This window comes from Apis florea, unplaced genomic scaffold (genome assembly GCF_048593485.1).
Source record: "Apis florea isolate Af1SG1 unplaced genomic scaffold, ASM4859348v1 contig_3325_pilon, whole genome shotgun sequence".
Classification (NCBI taxonomy): Eukaryota; Metazoa; Arthropoda; class Insecta; order Hymenoptera; family Apidae; genus Apis; species Apis florea.
This window is the reverse complement of record NW_028256738.1, coordinates 153,733-168,203: the sequence shown is the minus strand read 5'-3', so window position 1 is coordinate 168,203 and position 14,471 is coordinate 153,733. Positions and strand designations below refer to the sequence as shown.

The window sequence follows — 14,471 nt, the reverse complement described above, 5'->3', positions numbered from 1 at the left end:
CGCAACCCTCTGTCGTGACCGAGATTGCGGTTTCGCGGCGTGCATACGATCGGTTGTAACTCGTTCCTGATACCGCTTGTACACGTTAAGAAAGACAAAGGCGGTCGATTATCGAGGCATCGATGAAAAATACGGGCGGACGGTGTTACTCAGCGGCGACGATGCTTCAACGTCCTGTCGATGCGCGAGCACGATGCTTCACAGGATTTTGGAATCGCCAAGTTCGCCTAATTTCTTCTGACGCGTCGTTCTTAAATGTTATTATTTTTTTCAATCTAATATATTATAAGTTTATTTATTTATTGCGTTTAATTTTTAAATTCGATTTAAAAAATATTTTAAATTTTAAACAGAATCTGTGCATATATGTTGTTTCATATATTAGTAATTTAACGCTTTATCCCGAGAATGGTAAAATTATGATAATAGTACACAGAGGAGAAGAATTGATAATCGATGTAAGCAGTATTTATTGATATCTCGTTTCGAATGTTTGTCGTTTCTGTCAATAGGTATAAAGTTGATAAAATTATTCCGTGAAATTCATTTTGATTTCGCGAATGCTAACTTATCATCGATTCTCCGTATCAATTCACCGCTTGCGAATTAATTCAACGTACAATTTTTTTTTTTTTTTTTTTTTTTCATTGTTCCTCAGAGGTAAAAGTTTGGACAACTTTCTCGTTACAACAAAGCTTAAATATTTATGTAACATTGCTTTGTTTTCGCTGTTCACGGAATATATCGATAAATTTAGAATATAAAAATAGCGTGGTAATTTTTCTTTACTTAAAACAAGGGGCGATAAAAAAAAAACAAGTTCGAAACGCTGACACGACGGAAGCTCGATTTTGCTAAGTTATAGCTCACGAACCTGAAGGAATCCTCTTCACTTTACGTAGAGAGAAAAGTATAGGGAAATAGGGTAGGAAATTTTCCATGTAAACGGGTCAAAAGTTCCTCGTCTCTAGCCTCTAGACGCATCGAACTTGATCGTAAAAAATTAATCGCCCGGAAAGCGGAAGTGTGCCGGCAGTAGTCCGTCCTTATAGACGGTTATACGCGACGCATCGATGGATTCGTCGAGGTTGTTGCACCGTTCAAAGATCGATGTCAGCTCGCGTTTAAACATCTTATATCTTTAAGCAATGTTCATCTAACGCTTCGCTAATTCTCCATAAATGAGAGTTCTCGTTAAATGAGAGTTAAATGAGAAATTGGCGCGAATTGGGTGAAATCAAAGAAAAGTCATTTCTTTTTCTTTCACTCTTCCCTCGTTTAATTCTCGTTTTCGAATTTATTTCACCTCGCTTGAAAAATCTTCGTGAATACTCGGTTTCTCCACGCATCAATAATTCCACCCTTTAGTTTAAATCCTGTTCGAGGCCACATTGTTGCAGCGACATTAATAGCACCCTATATGGATTTCATTTCGTAAAATAATAATGAATCCACACGGTTGGAATACTGGTTAACACTTAATTAGATCGACGTGGAATTACGGTTACTAAACAAATTCCCCCCTTTCTCTCTCTCTCTCTCTCTCTCTCTCCCTCTCCCTCTCCCTCTCTCTGACGCTATTTGTGAAAATATCGATCGATTCAAAGCTGCACCAAGATCGCTCTTTAACGATATCGAACGAATCGTTTCATTGTTGAGGTAACCGATTGAAAAAAATCCAACGACGACGATCTTTTAATCGTTCCAACGAAATGATTTTAATGATATGCGAATTGCGCGAATCGCGTGGTCAACGCGCGTGAATAGCACATTTTGCCTGTATCTATCTTCGACCGAATGCGGTAATCGATACTTCGATATATTATTATCAAGGGGATGAGGAGTTGGTCGTGGCTCATTACTGTAAAGCCCGGACCAAACGTTGCCGTTATAAAATCACTGGTAATTGAATTACTAACGCGATAATGCCCGATCCCGAGGCGTTGCGCGTACACGGGTGGCAATAATTAATTAATGTCCACTGCATCATCCGCCTTTATGCGAGCGATCCATTCGTATTTTTCCGATACGGGGTAAAGGACAATCGAAGAGGAGGCGAACAACAACATTTTGTCGTTGTTTGATTCGCGAGCAATATCCACGAAACTCGATCGACGACGATTAGTTTTTACCAATCCCTTTCCAACTTTAAATTTCTATATATATTTTTTTTAATTGTTACAATTATTTCACCCCCAACTGACTTTTGCTCCCAATTTTTAGCCATCGTAATTTGCACGGATTTGCATAATACTCTCGTTAAACGCATATTCGTTTTTTCGCGCGCACTTGAAGATCGACCCGATGATTCGAAAACGCGCGGCAAAAACGCGAATGTTCGAGTTTCGTTAATCGCAGTTGCGTTCAATTAATTCCCGGCCCTCGAACGATTTTCGATGGAGCAATTGTCGCGGCATTGTTTTTTGGTAACGAGATGCGAAAGCGCATTTCCAACGAAATAATATTAACATACAGGCGTCATTAAATCGGCGTCGTTCCGCGGATGTCATTTTTTTCCTTTCTTTTTTTTTTTTTGCGCGCGCTTTTTCGTTCTCTTCGTAAAAATTAATGGAAATTAAAGAAAAAGAAGAAAGGGAGAACAGAAATTACGCGAGGAGGATTTTCATATCGCGGAGAAGTGGTGAGTAGTGACTTTTGATTAAGCTCGAACTTATATCCGAACACGCGAGATTGTTGTAATTTAAGGTTGACCGCACTTTGAGAGAAGTTTTAAGCACTATTAATCCGACGAGATTCAACAAAAGGTTTAAAGTGGAGAATCTAAGTATAATATAGTACGTACACTATTATTCCACGTAAATATAGCTTTAACTTAGCTAGTTACGACATTTTGAAATCTCGCGTAATTCACTTAGCGGTTAACGACCGGATAACTTTCGATCGATTCTAATTGTCAGACATCGGTATATTTTGAGCGGAGAAAAATAGCTCTGATTCGACGCAGATTAGTCGTCGAAACAGATTCAATTAAAAGTTTCTATTCGAAGATGTGAATATTTTATTTATTAATTAATTAAGTTTGATCGGAATATCAATTGTCAATGCGATTCTCATAAAAAAATTCATTTTATTAGATAAAATAAAATTTTCAGAAATTGATCGGTTTTTAAATCGGCACTTTCGAGACGGACATGATCGACGTGTTAAATTATAAAACATTTGATTCATTAATTTAGCACTTGATACAGAGTAGCCATAGCCGAGCAGGACATTTGATTCATTGTCTCAAAATTTGTCTCATCTTTTCCATTTTCGAAACAAAGCGAGTGTGTGGCCGTGACCCTCATTTTCCGAGTAATAAAGTAAAGTTGACTTTACAGGAGTCCGCCTCGTAAAAATTTCATTTGTACATTGCGACGAACCGTTTTAATTTTTCTTTAAAATTCATACACTAAATTTCCCGAATCACGCACAATATTCTCCGCTGATCTCTAATTCCGTCTTTCGAAAAATTCTTACCATAGTCTCTCTTTTTCTTTTTTCATCTCATTGTTCGATGCAAATGAGATTAATTACCGATTATATTACACTACGTAGATACAATTCGGGATGAAAAAGACAGAGAAGATATTTAATATTTTCGAAATCACATAAAAGAATATAATCATATAATTATATAGAAGAAAGTCACAATACGATTATTCATTATCCAAAAAAAGAAAATTTCACGTATCTATGAATCAAATTCAAAATGAAATATATCTTTAGTCTAATATCTTTCGATTTTCTTTTTCTGGCTAGTCCTATTATAAGATAAAATCATCCATCAGATAAAACCTCAAATTTTATAGGGACCGTTTAATTAAAATCTCAATCTTGCCTAATTATGTTATCGTCCAAGAAGCAAGAGTTTTCCTCGACGTTTTTTTACATTTCTATCGTTTTTGCGAATTTTTCTTCATCTTTCCCTCTCGTCGAGAAAAATAGAAGAGAGGCACACATCCGTGAAATATACACTGGCCCATTACCAGTGTTAACAGAGTACAGCCAAGAATCGGAGACAGAGGGAAGCCAGAGGGCTGGAAATCTGAATTCACCGCACGTCTCTCCGTTTCGTTATGCTAATGATATCGTGGCCCTTTTTTCTTCCCACTCGTTTCATCCCCCGTGATTTTTTTCACCCATTCGTCCCTTCCTCGAGAGACCCCGTCCAACGATCGTGTTTCCCCCGATTGAATGTGAATAATTTATTGTTAAAGGCGAGAGGAGAGCGTGTGGGTTCTAGGCCGAATATTAATGGGCAAAAATGCGGCCACCTCTTTTCGTTCCGGCTCCCCTCCCTCCGTCTCTCTTCTCCCTCTTTTTCCTCGATAACCACGCATATTCTCGATCCTCGATCCTCGATCGTTTCTCGTATTGTTTATAGGATTGTCTCGAGCGGAGAATATGCTCTCAGACTTTTTTAAAACGTGAAATATCGTGACTTCGTGTTTTCGCGAGGTAAAATAGTCGGACATAAGTGTTATTCTCGAGCCAAGTTGAGATATTAAATTTCCAATTTTATCGAGTGGTTCCTCTTTTCTTTCTTTCTTTCTTTCTTTCTTTCTTTCTTTCTTTTTTTTTCTTCTTTAACAATCCTCGTAATTTCACGAAAATTGAAACTAAATTATAATAATACGAAACGTGAATGGTCGGAGAACACGTTCCCTCCCCTTTTCCCCTTTCGAGTTTGCTTTGTTATTTTTGAGATCTGCGTCAACGAAGAAAGTTTCGCGAACAGATTCTATACAAACGCAACGATAATTTTAGCGGCCATTAATTATGCCAACATCGCGAACCGGATAAATTACACATGAGTTAAATGTTCTTCACGCTGGGGGGCAAGTTCTATTATTTATAATTGCGCCCGCGCAACGGAGATCACAACAATTGCTCTTGCGCTGAATGAGATATTAATATAGCCGAATGAAATTATAATTGCTCGAGTGGAAAATTAAAAAATAAACGAACATCGACATCGAATTACTCGAATTATCCTTTTTATATACATTTTCAACGTGAAAACCTTTTCAACCCAATTTACCTTTATATTTAATTCGGATCCTTTATCCACGGAAAATTCTTACTATTACTTTTATATCATTATATTTATATTAGCATTTATCTTATCAATTTCCGTATTAATATCCCGGGTTTTATTTCAAAAGCACAATTTCCACCCAGAAATGTAACACGCTGCCGCCAAATCGATAATTAGCAGACATACACCAAAGCGCCATATTCGAAACAGTTGCGCGACTTTATCACGTCACAGAATACCTATATACATACGTTTAAACGCGAAATTACAGTCTCCATAAACTTGCAATTATTTCCGCAAGGCTTATCGCTTACCGTTTCATTCATCCTATTATTTCCCGTTCAACCCTCCTCACCGCCTTCAACCATCCCTCACCGCGCTTTCCTCATACAGAGTCAAAAATCACGGATTCATGGCGACGTCGATTCAATGAAAAAAAATCACTCCTATCGAGGCTTGAATAATCTATATCCGGGCCAAACATCGGACCGATTCACACTCGAAATAAAGAATTCATTTTGGATTAAATTTTGATAGTTGAAACGAATGTCGCCTCGACGCGCATCCGAGGAGCGTAACACGCATTCAGGACATACACGGTCAATAGGAAGCGAATCGAGAGCGACGAGTTATCCACTTTCCTTCTATATGGAAACGGATGAGGCCACGGATCGAATATATCCACGAATGATTTACTAGCGCGTTGGCCGTGCCGCTCGATCCGATTGATTCTATTATATTTTTTAAATATCTCTGGCAGGAATCCGTGTTTTATCGTTGCGCGTAAGCCGAGATCCAAATGTACGGAACGATTCTTCCCGCCCGGTCGAGAAGCTTGTTTCTCTTTCTCTTTTACTTTTACTTATGAGATATTGCGCTATCTTTTTCCTTCCAGAGATGCTGGAAGGAATCTCCGTTTGCATTCCATTTGTTCAAAGTGTCGAATAAGAGAGTTATGCAATTGTGTAATTTGAATGATATATGTGCCAACTTACGAGGAATAATTCAAGAATCATATTTGATATGCTAAGATGCAAGTTGTAATTTGAAACAATTAGAAGTTTCTCTTGACCGATTCAATTTTCCAAGAATACGATTCTCTTGAAAAGTTCGGGTCATTGTCTCCACAATCCTTTCCAGCGACATAGACGAAAGAAGATAAAAATAATGCGGTGAAAGGCGGTTCGGATGAGAATAAAGAATTTGGAGCAATTTGCGGCCAGACGGTGAAAGACTGGAGAATGGAAGGCACTTTGTATTCTCTCTTCTTGACTCTCGTATTCGCCGTCTCACGTTCTTCACCCACGACTCGAGGGTAGAAAATCCACTCTTGCCTACGATTTTCGAAACCCGGGGAAAATTATTTCCATTTCGATTTGGAATTTTTCACGCGTATCGCAATATATCTTTGCGTTAAACTTGCCCACCTCACTTAATACTTAATAGTTCGCTACCAAAAATTCACAATGACGGAAACGAGTCATTAATAATCGTTGAAAAAAAAAAATCGTTTCATTTTTTTCTTCTTTCATTTTTTTTTCTTTTTTTTCTTTCTTTTTTTTTTTTTTGATATGGATCTGGATATTGGAATTTAAAAATTCACTCTCGCCGTTATGCTGTCGCGCGGATTTAATATAACCAAGAGTCGCGTTCAAGCACAAAGAACGAAATTGATACGGAAAGTGCGGGAATCATTTAACGTTCCCATATCTGAATGCATATAAGTTTTTTGTTCGTGGCGAAAGAAGCATGCAGGGGACAGAGAGAATAAAAAAGTACCGAGGCACGGCCGTGTCGCACTCGATTTAACCACCTTCAGAATTTCAAAGAAAAAAACCTACAAAAGCTTTATGATTTTACGAGGGGCATAGTGTGATTTGAATATTCTCGTTTAGAGGAATTAACATGTAGGAAGGAGGAAGTAATATCATTTTTGCAAATTTCAAAAAATAGGTATGCGCGGATCTTATACTTTTCGTTTTGTAAATTAGTCGGATAATTTTTTTTTTTTTTTCTTTTTAAAGTATTATTTCAATTGGACGAAACGAAATGATTCGTTTATGAGGAAATTAAACGTTACCTTGATACCTTTTTACTTTTTACTCACTAAAAAGTGTTTCGTATAAAAATTATACATAAGATAAAGATAAAAAGAATTTTTAAAAAAACGCTACGAAAATTTTATGATTTTACACAGTACATTACGTGATTTGAATATCCTCGTTTAGACAGGGAAAAATTATAATTTTACATTGTAACTTTTAGTCGGAAATACGTGGATGAATTTTCTACTTTCCTAATCCTGATGAATTACACAATTTCGATATAAAAATTTTCAAACGAAGGAACTGCATTGCAAGGAATAACATTTACGAGGAAGCTAAATGTAATCCTGATATTTTTTTAATGCGGCGTAAATAATATTTCATAGAAATCATACAATCAAATATAAAATGCAAATGAATAAAATTTGAAAGAATATCCTACAAAAGTTTTATAATTTCATAAGAGACGCCGCGTAATTTGAATGTCCTCGTTTAAAGCGTAAAAGTTACTATCATTTTTTTTTTTTCAATTTTAACGTATAATCTTCACTTTTTATTCTAATTAGTTAGATAATTTCTCTCAAACGAACGAAATGCAGCAACTCATTAATGAAAATAATCTTTGATATTTCGTTGCTTTCGAAGACGAAAAATCATACACATCATATATATTGTCCATCATAAAATAAAAAAAAAAAAAAATAAGAAAATGGCTCGATATCCATAGGGAGATATTGAATGAAAAAAAAAAAAAATAAAAAAAGATCAATGGAAAGAAGAGCAAAGTGCAAGACGCGAAAAGTCCCCTCTGAAAGCTCGCGAACGTAAATCCTTTCTGGCTGGATTTTAACGTGAAATTTATCGTATTTCCGGTAAATTATCGTCCGTCACGAGATCCCCAAGAAACTTAGATCCTTCTTCAAAAGGAAAAGCTCGCGAACGAGCATGCACACTCTATTCATATTTCGCGAGGTTAACGGTGGCTTCGATTACTTTATAAATACCTAGATATCGAGATACCCACACATCTGTAGACATTTATACATCTGTACATACAGTTGGACCAGGAGGTTTTCATAAATTTTCCAATTTCGCGGTTGCCGATACATGTATCCGTAATCCGTTCTTTCACCGTAATCCTTTCCTTGGTTGTGTATATAAACCGCAGTTGCAGCATACCGTCCCTCGAGCCAAATTTACATTCGACGACTGATGAGTTCGGTGGAACGTATCGCTGCACGAGATCGCCACCACATTTTATACGTATTTTTTCTTCTTCTCATTCTAGATATTCTCTTTATATTTTTATTCTATATATCTTTTCTCCCTCTTTTCTTCCAGATCTTCCCTTGGTTTTAATTTTTCTTTCGCTATCTCCGTCTTCGTCTACCACCCATTCTTCCCCATCTACAATGTTCCTTTTGTTTCTTCTATTTGCTTTATTTTTTTATTTTATTTTATTTTTTTTTTCTTTTTGCTAACGAGCCCCATAAATCTTTCGATGTCCAAGTCGACGATAAACCCCGCGTAATCTCGCATTTTATTTTCCGCCTCGGCGATAAATTTATTTCCTTATCGCTTTGATCTCGAGCTTAACCCGCGTTCAAATATTTCCAGATTTCTTTCCTCCGGGCTTGCTTTCATCGTTTGTTTGTTCACCGATATAAAGGTTCACGCAATCCTCTTCGATCTTCGTCGATGTCATAAGCGTCGCTTCGTGTCACATCTATTTATAATAGCGCTCGAGAGAAACATTTTCTTCTTCTTTTCTTTCTTTTCTTCTTTCTTTCCCTCTCTCTCTCTCTCTCTCTCTCTCTTTCTCGTGACTCGTATACTTGCTCTTCGCTTTCACGTATCGCGTTTTTTCTTTTTTTTTTTTTTTTTGAAAAATTACACGATTATAAACGAGAAATAAATCCGTCCAATGCGAATGCAGCCCGAGAGCAACAGCGCGTTGCGTAACGATGCACAAACTGCAGCGAGTGCAATCTGTCGGGATTGCACGCTGCTAGAGGGACGTGTCAATTACGCTTAATTCGATCCACCTGACAATCATGCCTTATTTTACGGAGAGCAAATTGACCGACGCGCTATTGTTTGACATCGTTGTTACGTTGACCGAGCAAAACAAAAACTCTTTTGCGCGACGCAAACGAAATTTCTGGTGGAAAAACATCGGTAAATTCTTCCTCTTTCTCCCACGTGAGCTTTAACAAACCATGAATATTCAGTAGAACCCACTTAAATTCTTTTATCTAGTCGAAGTTATTATTATTTATACGATAAAGATTGTGAAATTGTATTTGTGCGAATTTCTGAAAGTTTAAAAGTAATATTTCGTAAAAGCGTACACGCGAATTATCCTCACGAATATATGTAATCGAAAATGTAGAATATTTTTCTTAGATATATATTTTTTCGCAAAATCTCAATAGTTATTCGTTTTAACTTGATGATATCTTAATCTTCTTAACTAATGCTTGTCTTTCTTTTTTCTTTTTTTCGTTTCGTTTATGTATTGTCTCTCAACAAAGGAACAACAATTCTTGCATGGAAACTGATCATAGCCATTCAATTTATCCAATCCAATTTTTCCTCCCTCTAAAAATCTTCGATTATTCCTTCAATCGTCAAAGAGATCGTCGAATCAAAATCCTTTGGAAGATCACACCGCAAAAAAAAAAAAAAAAAAAAAAAAAACAGGCACACGCATCATCACGTTGATCCATCCATGATGTATCGATAAATATCGCTACAAATTTCGTGTCTCTGGTTTCTGGCAAGATGAATCGATGGGATAACAAGCGTTGGTCGGATTTGTCGTTGATCTTAAATACGCTCGTTCATACATCGAAATATTCGTGGTACGCGTAGCCTTGCGTGGTTGAATGCGTGCCGGCCAGATTGGATGCGACATCGTAAAAAGTTGAAGAGCAAGTTGAACGAGCGCTTACGATCCTGAGAAAATTGTCCATCAGCCCGAAATGAGAGATTTCGCGGGGGGAGGAATCCGTGTCATTTCGACCTCGTGAAAAAACGTGACGAAATTCTTAAACGGCCGTGCTACACGATAGAAGGGCCACGATACCGGGCCACGAAATCGAATAGCCGATACGATGACCGATCTACGCGAGAGAGTCGAGAAAGTTGAACGAGACGTCGGCAGCTTCGATGCATCACCATTGCAACAACTGGATGATGAATCGTCCAAGTTGGGAACACGTAATTTTTCGATGGGATTCGATAGATTCTGGATGCTCTTCGAACGTGATTCTCGGATATTTCGTATGCTTGATACGCGTGAATAATTTATAGATGGCGTAAGAAAGAGTAGAAATATCGATAGGAGAAGAGGAAAAGATCGTTGGATTCGTCGATTTACACGTATAATTTCAATTTTCCACTTTTTGTTTTGAATAAAACAAAAGTTTGACGTTTGTTCCGAAAGAAGTGGCAAGAATTTAATTTAAAACGCAATCAACCAAGGTAAATGAATTTACAAGATGCACACTTTCGAACGTTACATTTCTCTCCTTATTTTCTCTCGTTTCGATCCTCCTCTTCGATCCTTCTATCGATCTTCTCCTCTTCTCCTCCAAACTTTAAACAACGCCAATCAGAGTAATCTCGGTAGCGCAAAGATCGGCAAGCAGAAGATCGGATCCAATCGAGATTTCCTCGAAATTAATCTCAGCACGGCCGTTTACCACCACGCTCTCTCTCTGCTCTCTCTCTCTCTCTCTCTCTCTCTCTCTTCTCCCTCGAGGCAAATTTCACGCTCGCTCGAATTCCAACTCTCCTCTCCTTTTTCCAACTCTCCGCTGCTTTCGACTTATTTCTCTCCTCTAGCTGCTCCCTATTTCCCGGGAACACAGTAATGGACAGCACGTTTACAGGCGGCGAGACGTGTGAAAGAGGATCGTTCGTTGCAACAAAGCCTCGATAAAGCCGGTTTCGCCACGGTTTAAATGAAAGAGATATTACGCATTACGTATGCGCGGCCCGTACCCGTTTTCAAAAAGGGGAGGGAGGGAGGAAGGGTTGCCACGATCGACATCGCCTTTGTGACCTATCGATAGCTTTGTTGGGGGTGCATTTACGACGAACGTCGAGTGCAGGCGGTCTCACCCTCTCCTTCCAGGTTATAGAGGCGCCGCCGCGACACCGAGCCTTGGGCCAAATGTCACGTCGGTCACACGACACGACGACTACCGACCTCGCCTCTCGCGAAAAATTCCAGATGCAATTTTATGCCAGGACAACGCGAGACCTATACGTGAAACGGGGGTCGAGATTGCCCTCGAGATCGAGCCGGATCATTTTGAACGCGTTTAACGCATCAACCCGAGAGTTTCCCGTTTTCCCTCACTCGCCGCCGCTTTGTTCCACGAGAAAATTCGATTCCGCGACAATCTTTCTTTTGCTCGAGATCCCCTTTGTCGTTGACGCCTTGTTTTTTTTTTTTTTTTTTTTTTTTGCTTCGACGAGGAGGTAAAACGGTAGAGTATAGCGGAAAACGAATGCGAATGTTTCTGATGGAATTTCTGATGGAAGATTTTGAAAATTTTGTCCCAATTCGAATCATCCGGTACTTTGATATTTTAATTTTCACGGTCGAAGTCGTGAAAGATGAATACTTGTGAAAATTTTGTGAAAATTTTATGGATAATGGTTTCTTGATTTTTTAATCTTTGCACAATTGATCGAGAAGAGTATTTCGAAATGGTGAGAAAGTAGTAGGGAAATGATTGCGAGGTCGTGAAAAATAGCTGTGAATGTTTTTGATGGAATTTTGAAAATTTGATATCGATATTGAACGTTTTTGATTTTTTAATCTTTGTAGAATTGATTGAATTGTTTTATAATGTTGGAAAAGTAATAGTGAAACGGTTGAGGTCGCGGAAAATCGCAATGAACGCTCTTGATGGATTTTTCAAGATTTTATTGATATTGAAATTGGGTCCTTGATTGTTTATAGAATTCATAGAATTGATTGGAATATTTTTGTACACGGAGATATTAATATTGTCTATCGTTTTTCAACTCGTAGTTGGTAATTGTTCGAGTTATTTCCCGATAAATACAAATACGAGTTAACGAATAATTATTTTCACCCCTTCCGTAAGACAGACGGAGGATGGCTGTTGTTGAGAAGGTTGTTGAGAAATTTCAAGAAATAAATTGCCATGGAAATACACACAAACGTTTCGAGAGGGGAAAGCATCGGAAGTGACCGATTACGCATCAATCCATGATAATTGCGCAATATTCCAGAAGTGCTTTGTTTCGTTTCTCCAATATTCATAAAGGCATCGATCCGCGAGAAAAAGTTTCTCTCAGAATAAAACACAAACAATCGAGCAACGGAAGGATCGAAGAATGAATATCTTTCTTCAATTTTCCAATAAGAAATTTCATCGTCATCGTGCTATATTTATTCCTAAACAATCAACGCGTATAAATTAACGAGTTCTCGAACCGCGAATCCGCGTTTGCGGGGAATGAGAGACCGCAGAAACTCCCCGCAGAAGAACACTTCTCAACAATTCAACAATTAATTCTCTAACAACAGAAAAGAGAGAGAAAGAGAGAAAAAAGAGAGAGAGAGAGAGAAAAATAACAAACGAACGAAGGAAATAAAAGCAATATGAAAAATTAATCGAACGGTTGCACGGATTAAGCAAACAGAATGTTACGTAAAGGGCGAAAATATCGGAGGGATACTTTTACAAGCTTGACAAAGGGACACCAGGGGGTGGAGGGCATCGATTTTCAGCCTTGAATTCACGATCCGCAACGGCGCAACTTTTCTGCGGTTCGTTCGTCACTCACCCATCCTCCCCTTTCACCATCCCCTATTTCTCTCTTCTTTTTTCACCTAGGAAAAATCGTGTTGTGAACGCACAAAATGGGGAGGAGGAGGCACGCGTGACCGAGACAATTCGCGATCCTTTCATTTTCATTGTAGAAAAAAAGAGAGAGGACAGAGAAGAAAAATATAAAAAGAAATGAAAAGAAAGAAAAGAAAAGAAAAGAAAGGAAAGGAAAGAAAAATAAAGAAGGGAAGAAAGGGGAGGGAAAAAATGGCCCGAGTAAATTCGACGGAATATCGAGTTGGCAGATATCAATGGGAAGGACGAGCACGTGTGTCCGCGGACGGGGTCGAAACTCGGCCCAGATTCGGAATGTGGGTCGGGTCAGCTGCATCCGTGCATCCCCTGGGGTATGGCCGGGTGCTGCAGAGAGCGCGCCACGTATTCGGTGCACTTGCAGGTTTGGGACACGGTCATACGTGACACCCGCAGCTGACCGTCCAATTTGAATTGATAATTCGCGTAATTTCTGCTCGACTCTCTGTTGGCATAAGGTTGGCGTAATAACGAGTCCAACAATTAATTGGCCGCGAAACGCCAACCTCCCGCCGTTCTTTGACGCATGAAATGTTTGTCCCTCTCCGCTTGACAACCGATGACTTCCTCGCTTTTGCCCGATTTCGTTCGCGCCTGTGTCACTAAGTATACGCGCGTTCGTGTAGGTGGAAATTGTTTGTCGAACGGATCGAGAGTGACGCAATTGGCCATCGAGAGTTTTTTTTTCTTTTTGTTTGAACGAAGAGAAATGACCTTCTTTGATATTATTTGGTTATTCCACATTATAGGCACGAAGGAATTTTTTTTTAACGATTTTATACCATGACCTATTACAGTTGCTCAACATGCAACGTTTACATTTTCTAACATGGTTCCTTAATTTATGAAAGCAATTTATTTTTTTTTTTTATTTTAGCGTATATTATATTCGTGTCTACTTCATCGATAAAAGAAAAAGAATCATAAAATAAATCACTACATGCTATACTACCAATATACTTGGAAAAACCATAATCGTCGAAAATCGTCGCGCAGAACGGATAATAATTAATATATCCATCGAAAATATTTTGTTGTATTAGGCTAAATTCAATTATTCCTCCAGCTGGCTTATCAATATAATTCTATTCAACCGGGTGTAAGACAGAGAGTGAAGCGTATAGGAAACGGGAAGCAGAGATAGAAGGCACCGACCCGTGGAACTGGTTGCATCGTGTTTCCCCTCTGTCCTTTATCGCGGATAAAGCGCAAGGCGAGAGCAAGTTGTCACGCGAGTAGAAACGGGACAAACGAGAACGCGAGAGACAGATGGTGATTCTCTCTCTCTCTCTCTCTCTTTCTCTCTGCCATCTCTGTCTGATTCTCGAGACCCAGTAACACGTACATCCGCGTGATTATAACGGCACCAGGGCGGCTCCGGGTCTGAGTAACTGGAGGAAATTTGCGGTTCGCGCAAACAACGAAACGAAGTTAACTCCGTCGTTTAACTGGCAACTTTTGAAGCTGCCTCGTAGT

The 14,471-nt window shown here is 38.7% G+C and overlaps 1 protein-coding gene across 5 annotated transcripts in view; it reads right to left on the bottom strand.

Annotated features, from left to right (window-relative positions):
- The window catches only part of nolo (ADAMTS-like no long nerve cord), a 189,040-nt gene that overhangs the window by 46,169 nt on the left and 128,400 nt on the right, over window positions 1-14,471 (bottom strand). The gene's annotated exons all lie outside the window — the stretch shown is intronic.